We start from the raw sequence: 7,443 nt of genomic DNA, 5'->3' as shown, positions 1-7,443 counted from the left end.
AAATCTCCCAGGTTCCCGGAGATTCAAGGCCGCTGCAAGAGTCTGAGCCTTCATTTCAGTTCAGCCCCAGACCCTCTCTCTCGCTGTCCCACAAACCACTGGACTTGGCATAGCGTCCCTGGGTTCTCCGAGTGGGTCCTGCCTCCCAGCTGAGATCCTCCAGGACCTCTGCTGAGGGAATGCCGTGCTACGTCACCAGTGTGTGCTGTCCCTCAAGGGAAGCCCTGGGCTGCCAGGCCATGCAGGGGCACTCTCAGCCTGATGCAAAGATGGCCGAACGGGGCGTCTCAACCCCCCCTCCTTGCACAGTTCCTCCTTCCCAGCTCCGGGACAACTGGCGGGGATCTGGGCTATGGGCACGGCCCCGGGCAGGAGTTTATCCAGCCCTCCAGGGAGCCAGCTGTGAGCCGCGGGGTTTCTTTCTGCTTCCAGCTCTCCCCTCCGTTCCCCTGGCCCCGAGGGTATCTACAGCGGGCTATCCTCCAGGCCAGACACCAAGAGGCTGGCCCAGCCCCCTCTTGCTGTGTTTTACTGCATGGTTCCCACTGTCACAACTGTAGCCGCTCCTGGGTTTTTCCTTTTTTTTTTTAAAAGAGCCAGTAAGTCTCCAAACGCCAACCCCTGGCTTCCCCACACTGCCGCGCGGCTGCAGGTCTTCCAGCCAGCTTACTCCCTCATTTCAGAATGCAGACTCCCGGTTTCACCAAGTATATGGCCCCTGTGGTACTAGCAGACCTTGTCCAGCTGGGCATCGTTGTAACCGGTATTCTGGGTCACTTTCTGGTTTTTATCTAGTGTTTTTCACGGAGGTGTTTTTTTTGCCCTGTCTCACCTAGCCGCCATCTTAGTTTCTCCCTAGTCCCCCATTTTACAGGTGAAGAAACCAAGGCATGGAGAGTTAAGGGACTTGCCAAAACTCGCCGAGGTAGTGTGCAGTGGAGCTGATACTTGAAATAATATCTTAACACCTGTGCTGTAAAGGTCCTGTGCAGACCTGGGAGCCTGTTCGGCTCTGATGCTTGGGTTATGTGAGTTTGGCTCAGTCACTTAAACTCTCCCATTCTGTTTCCTTGTCCCAAAATGAAGCCTCCTCACAGAGTAGTTGCAAGGATTAAATGAGATTATCATTGTCCTTAGAACAGTGCCTGGCACAGATAAAGAGCTCAATAAGATGGATCTCTTCCCTCTCCCCTTGGTTTGGGAGGGGAAAAATGGGAAGGACAGCCTCCCCTGTCCATTGTCCCACGTTTCAATCTCCTCTCTCTCTGCTGGGCTCTGCAGAATGCTTTACACCAACACCAGGAGTTTCTTGATCCCTGACAATATGATCTATTTTTCAGTTTAATCATCATGGCTGCATGGGATGGGTAGCAGTGGAAAGAGCCCTTGATTGGAATTCAGGAGACCCTGGTTCTGTCTACTCCAGTCCCAGCTCTGAGATGTGGATGACTTCAATATTTCTGGACCTCAATTTCCCCATCAGTAAAATAGAGGATTTGTCCATATATGGGACCAAGGTGCATATGTGGTACACTTGCAGTAGCAGGGGGTGGTTCTGCACCCACTATAAATATGATTAATCAATTGCCACATCTTTATGGAGATCCCAGATATGGCAGCAGAGCCCTTTCCCACACACGGAGGCAGCTACTGTCAGAGTTGACTTGACAATTGAATCCTCTTGGATATTTCTAGAACAGTTGTCTCCTAAGGACCCTTCCAACTCTGCGATTCTGACTCTACCATCTGAGTCTGTAGGGCTCTGAAGTGTAGTGCAAAAAGCATGGGTCTGAAGTCAAAGAATTACTTTCTTTAATGTGGCCTTGGTCCTCACGGCAGAATGCTCTGATCAGGAGGCAGGATGCTCTGATCAGGAGGCAGGATGCAGGAGACCTGGCTGGGTACTCTTGCTGAGGTGGTGTCTGTGTGTGTGTATGTGTGTGCATGTGTGTGTGTGTGTGTGTGAGAGAGAGAGAGAGAGAGAGAGAGAGAGAGAGAGAGAGAGAGATTACTGATGTTGACAGTCTACATAGTCTCAAAATAACTGAACTGAAAGTGAAAAACAGTCAATTTTTTGGAATTTTTTTCTGCATGTTGCTAAACACTGGGATCTTTGCAAACACTTGTGTATTTCATCAGGTGAAATGTTTCATCCTGATATTTTAGGGTGTGATAATGTAGCTTGCATGTAGATGACTGGTCATTTTGCCATAAATGAAATTTATAGTATTTTACTTCATGGTCATATTCGTCATTGTTGTCAACATTATCATCATAATTCAGGCTGAATTTATGAATTATTGCATGACAGTTGGATTTGGCGTTCTCATTAAGAAATTAAAAACAAATTTTAAAAAATTTTAATTAGGATTCTTTTACTCCCAGAGCTTTTTTTCCATAGCCAAAAAGTTCTTATGGTCTTCTTATAAGGATTAAGTGTGTTAATATGTGAAATGTGCTTAGAACAGTGCCTACATCTCATAAAATCATGGCCATTCTTTTTCTTACTACTATTGCTGACTACTACTATCTACTACTAACTACTACTACTGTTACTACTTCTACCTCTATTACTACTTGTCACCATAAACCCCACGGGATCAAAGCCTTCAATTTTCCCAAATCAGTGGAGAATTATCTGTCCTACAGACATTAAATTCTCAGCCATCTGAACTCTTAGACTTTAAAGGAGGAGACCTTTGTACCTTCAGCCACTTGGATGGAGGCCATATGGGACTCCCCTGCCTTCGTAAACAGGGCTTCATTTGCACAGCCCAATTTTGCCCTGGTCCTCTGGGGTCGGAATTCAGAAGACCAGCTGGATATTGATCAGCCACTTCATGGCCCGCAGTCAGTGCTTCTTCAGTTCTTTTTGAACTTTCTCTGCTTCATGGACTCCTCTTGCTACATTTTCTTCTTACTTGTGCACCAAATCTGTCAGGACCTAGGGGCAAATATGACAAATGACACAAATAAACTTGTGTGAAAAATAAGAGTGAACGTGCCTTGTGTCAGAGGACTGATTTTGCTTAATCCTAGGTTCTAATGACATTCTGGAGAGTTATAATTATTGTGCAAATATCTTCCAGAGAAGTGAAGTGTTGTCCAGACATGAAACTCTGGTTGGACGCAAAAGATCCTCCAAAACCAGCTTAAGGGACAGTTTACACTAAGTAACTGGTTCCACACCTAGGATGGCTAGAGAGTCTAACTGGGCCTGGGGACTCCTTTCCCGGGCTTCCTCCTGCCCTAGCTTTGCTCAGCCTGTCTCAGAAGTGAAACCAGATGGCCAAGGGTGGGCACTGAGGGAGACCCACAAAAAGGCCCAGGGAAAACTGAGCCCTTGGTCCCACCCACTACCCCAAACTGCTTCTGAATCAGTTCATCCACAAACAAACCCCAAAATTCCTTTTATCTCCCAATCACCAAGAATCTGATCCTTTATTTAGTCCTGAAACTTGGAAACTAATCTTTTATTTATCTCTTCTCTAATCCTACTTCGGGCTGTGTATGGAGTATACCACTTGGGAACAAACCTCTAGGATTTCAGAAGGACCCTCAGTTGGGGAAGCATAAGGGCCTATGAGGAAAAGTAAAACCAGGGCCAGGATGTTTTGTTTCCATGTGTGAATTGGACGAAGATTGTGGCTTGTTTGGGCTTGTGTGATGGGGAATGAGCCACGGGCAAGCCCCCTAATCACTAAACCACAGTAGAGGGTGGGAAACCAGGGCTGGCGTGATGTCAGGCCCGGCAAGGCAAGCTGGTTGAAGCAATTTCCCAGGCTTCCTTCAATGCAGGTTTGGCCTTACACCAGGGCAAAGAATCACTGACCTGCTTCTTGAAGTGTGCTGAGTGGCTCCAGACAGCTGTCCCTCAGCCTCATCCTCTCCTGGTGGATCTGGAGCCAGACCACATGACCTCTGTGGCAGATGGGTGCCAGCCAGTGCACCCTGGCCACCTTTTCCTGACTCATTCACTCTCCCCAGGCAGATCTCTGCCTCTGGAGGCCTTCCAGACCTCCGACTTCGTTCTTCACTCATTCTGTATTCAACGAATATTTCCTGAGCTCTTACTATGTGCCGGGTCCTGCCCTCACAGAGCTTATAGACCTCAGTGGGGTAAACACTCAGATGCTGAATAAATAATCATTTAAATATAATTGTGATGGAAGGAGGGGAAGGGCACCATGGGAGCTTTGAGTTCATAATGGGGGAACAAAACTGATATGGGCAGTCAAAGGCACTTAAGCTGACTGTCGGAGAATGAGTAGGAGTCAGCCATGTGCACAACTGGGGAGTCGAGAGTGTATCTCACCAGAGCTCCTTCACTCTCATTGGCTTTTAGGCTTCTGGATGCCTCCCTCCAAGACTTAGCTCTGGACTCAGGCCTCAGGGGTGGTTGGCTTGCATTCAGCACTCTACTTCTGGAAACTGCCTCTGGGCCCTGGCCCCTGGCACCACCCCCCGGGATTAGCCAGTTGGTCTGTCCCTCCCCAAGCTCCCTTTCCAGGGAGGCAGATGTCCAGTCTTGGTCCTTCTTTCACCAACTCACTCTCGTACGCACTCACACATCATTGATTCACGCACCGTGTCAGCTCAATTCCACGGGGCTTTTCCAGCACCTGCCGGTCCCACAATAGAAATGTGATGGCTATCCACTTCTGTTGTTCTAGAGTCTGTGTGCCTGGGACTTACTTCTTCCAATCAGAAGGTGTTTTTTTTTTTTTAAGCCTATATGTGTTTTGTTCACACATTCCCTCCCGCAGAAACTTCCTTCTTCACTTCACCAGCATTCTCTCATCCAGGGCCAGGCCTTGCTCTGGGCACTGACTGAGTAGCTGGGGGGAGCCTGGGAGAGGGCTGTGGAGATGGGGTTCACGGAAGGCTTCCTGGAAGAGGTGACGCCAGGGCGAGTTCTAAAGCTGAGGAGGAGTTAGCCAGATGACATTGTCCTTTCCGCTTCCTCCACCTGCCTCTTGCCTTCCCACATGCTTTTCACCCTCCACTCTGTCCTGCCATGGGTGTCTCTGGGCTTCGGCCTCAAGATAGAGAGCTGGGAGGCCCCTTAGAGATCTAGGCTGATGATTGCCTTTTTGACTATTTGACATATGGGGACAGTGGGGCCCTGAGAGGAGAAGGGATTTGCCCAGGGTCACATAGCTCAGAGAAACGTGATGCTTATTCACTTCTATTGTTCTAGAGTCTGTGTGCCTGGGACTTACTTCTTCCAATCATGAGCTGTTTTGTTTTTTTTTTTGTTTTTTTTTTAAGCCTAACTCTGGTCTCTTCCCCTGAGTGGGGTTCTGACCACCCTGCCCCCTCCCTGTTCCTCCAGTTTTGTAAACTGGAGAGTGAGATGATCTGATTTGCATTTTATAAAATAATAGATTTTGAGATATAATTCACATGCCATAACATTTGCCCCTTTGTAGTGTTCAATTCAGCAGTATTTTTTTTAGCATAGTCACAGCTATATAACCATCACCACTATCTAATTTCAGAACAATTTCATCACCCCAAAAGAATCCCTATTTCCATTAGCAGTCACTCCCCATTTCCTCTTCCCTGTGCCTCTGGCAACCACTAATTTACTTTCTGTCTCTAAAGATTTGCATATTCTGGATGCTTCATGTAAATGGAATCATACAATACATGGCCTTTTTTGGGTCGGGTATATTTCACTTGGCTTAATGTTTTCAAGTTTCATCCATGTTATAGCATGTATCAGTACTTCATTCCTTTTTATTGCTGAATAATATTTCATTTTGTTAATATGCTACAGTTTGTTTATCCATTCGTCAGGTGATGTACATTTGTGTTGTTTCCAGTTTTTAGCTATTATGAATAATGTTGCTATGAACATTTGTTGACAAGTTTTTGTGTGGACATAAATCTTCAGTCCTCTTGGGTATATACCTAGGAGTGGAATTGCTAGATTATATGGTAAATTTATATTTAACTTTTTGAGGTGCTGGTTTTCAAAGTGGCTGTACCATTTTACATTCCCACCAGCTATGTATGAGGGCTCCAATTTTTTCTACATCCTTGCTAATACTTGTTATTGTCTTTTTTTATTATAATCATCCTAGTGGGTGTGAAGTGGTATCTCACTATGGTTTTGATTTGCATTTCCAAATGACAGTGATGTTAAGCATCTTTTCATGTGCTTATTGTCTTTGGAGAAATAGCTATTCAAATACTCTGCCCATATTTTCATTGGGTTATTTGTTGGACTCGTCTTTTCTGCAGCGTGCCATCAGGAATAATTATCTGATCCTGTGGGGGTTTTTCGGCCTCTTTGAAGACCAGGAGTTGTTATGGGGGCAGGTTTGGAATTGCCCCAGGAGTAGGCCAGGGTCACAGGCTGGGATCAGGTGATTGAGGGAAAGCAGTATGGGGAGCCTTGACTGAGGCCTTGGCTAAAGGCCAGGAGCTTTCAGAGTTATCTTGAGACTTCTATGAGTTTTAATCTATTTGATGTCACAAGGCTGATACCTGTGTAGTAACCAGGACAGAGGCAAGCCTTGACCTGTGGTTGCTATAGGAATTGGAAGGTATGTCTAGGATGATATCTCAACATAGCCCTATCAGTCAAGGCCTTCTGGACAGCCAGGTTGGCCCAGGTGGAGCCACACCAGCTTTGTTCAGGCTTTCCAACTGCCCCTGCACAAAACAGGCTCATATCCACCCCACCACTCCACCCCAGCCTGGCACTCCCTGGCCAGGACTTCTATTGTCTGGTGAGATCCTGGCCATCCTTAAGTCTTCGGATCTTTCTTATTGTCCTCTCTGGCCATCCGGCTTCGAAGGATTTCCCTCCTCTGACTTCTGCCACGTCAGCTTTCATCAGATGACCTACCCTTTCCCTCCTTGGCAGAGGGCCTTCACCAGGGAGGAGAACCCTGTTTCAATCAGTGGGTTCCTGTCTCTCCTCATGAACACCCACAGGCACGCCTTCCCTTGGGCTGTTCCTCTCCCTTTCTCTAGCCCACCCTCATAAGTCTAGCTCCAGTGCTTCTCCCATGGACCTCCCTCCCTGACCTCTGCGGACCACAGTCATATTTCCATTGCCACTGTACACACACACACACACACGCATGTGCATGTCACACCCACACAAAACCTGGCACCTGATTCTACTCTAGAGCGCAATGTTCCCCAAGCTTCAGTGTTTCCAACCAGTGCCACCCTCATCAGTTTTCCATATCCAAGCATTGTTTGGATTTATTTTTTTACTTAATGTTTACTTGGTAATTGTTACATTGACTTTTTTTTTTAATCATCATTTTATTGAGATATATTCACATACCACGCAGTCATACAAAACAAATCGTACTTTCAATTGTTTACAGTACCATTACATAGTTGTACATTCATCACCTAAATCAATCCCTGACACCTTCATTAGCACTACATTGACTTTTTTACATGCTGCTTCCTTAC

The sequence above is a fragment of the Choloepus didactylus genome, chromosome 1 (genome assembly GCF_015220235.1).
Source record: "Choloepus didactylus isolate mChoDid1 chromosome 1, mChoDid1.pri, whole genome shotgun sequence".
Lineage (NCBI taxonomy): Eukaryota > Metazoa > Chordata > Mammalia > Pilosa > Megalonychidae > Choloepus > Choloepus didactylus.
Note: the sequence above shows the minus strand (reverse complement) of the source record.